Genomic DNA, 1250 nt, shown 5'->3' on the forward strand with positions numbered 1-1250 from the left:
TTCTTCGATTGGATACCGGCTCCCTCGATTTTCTGCCCCCTTTGTGGTTGGTATAATAATAATGTATGAAATGTATGTTTGCCTTCTGATGAATATCTCAAGCTTTCCCACCTTACGTCTTTGCCTAAGTTGTTTGGCAGTTTGCTCCTGATAGCTTGGCACAGGCAGACAGAGTTAGTACTTTGATTAACAGGTATTGTTGAGCTGCTGTCACTTGTTCACTGTGGGATATACTAATTTTCGTTATGGTTTCCCATATCCATTTTCTACTAACAAACAGTGACAACTTTCTCCATTTTGGTAGTCTATGTACGCATTAAGGTGTCGAAGCATACCATCCATGCTGGAAACTCATGGATACAGGGATATATTTTCTGTTTGCTAACGCTCATTCTAACGTGTTAATAAGTATTTCTTTGCAACTGAACTATAGGACATGCTGGCAAGCAGATCAAAGTCATTATGGAGGATATGCTCAAGATGCATACTGACATGATTTTTATGTTGTGAGCTCATTTGAAGGTTTGGGAAACCAGTTGGCTGACATGATTTTTTATGTTGTGAGCTCATTTGAAGGTTTGGGAAACCAGTTGGCTGAGATCCATAGTAGGTTTAGATGTATAATGTAGAGAGGGAAATAGGAGATTTGGTAGCTAGTGGAAGAACATAGTCTGGCGGCTTTGCCCCCATCGTAGGCCACTCTTACGTACTGTTTTCAAAAAGTTATGTTTTGTTGTGCTCTAGAGGGGAGGCAAATATTTGATAGAACGATTTTTAACTTCCTACGCTTATGATTATTGTTGTTGTTATATTGATGAAGGTTGTTGCTATATTATGAAACTAATTTAGGATGATTTACTAGTAAATATTATCTTTTGCACATTAAAACACGAGAGGATCCAACAACCATTGTAACTGCTCCAACAATGGGAAATATGCTGTGCACTTATATTTTTAGCACTTCAATCTTTACCACCAGTTTGCAAGAGTAGATTGGCTAGTTGGTGTGAGCTGTCTGGATTGTTTGCTTGGAAAATGGCATGCAACAGTTTTGCTGCTGATCTTGTTTGTTGGAGCAATAGGGTGTGTGTAGGCTGTGTTCTTTTATAAGAGGCTGGTCTCTGAATTGACATGATAACAGTAATTTTCATGTCATATTCTTTGTGAATGCTATTTTGTTGGCGAGAGCATCTTCAACCGGACTGGCAGTAGGTTGTACATGCTCTGAAATTATCTTTTTTTTTTGCTGT

This window comes from Triticum dicoccoides, chromosome 2B (genome assembly GCF_002162155.2).
Source record: "Triticum dicoccoides isolate Atlit2015 ecotype Zavitan chromosome 2B, WEW_v2.0, whole genome shotgun sequence".
Taxonomy (NCBI): domain Eukaryota; kingdom Viridiplantae; phylum Streptophyta; class Magnoliopsida; order Poales; family Poaceae; genus Triticum; species Triticum dicoccoides.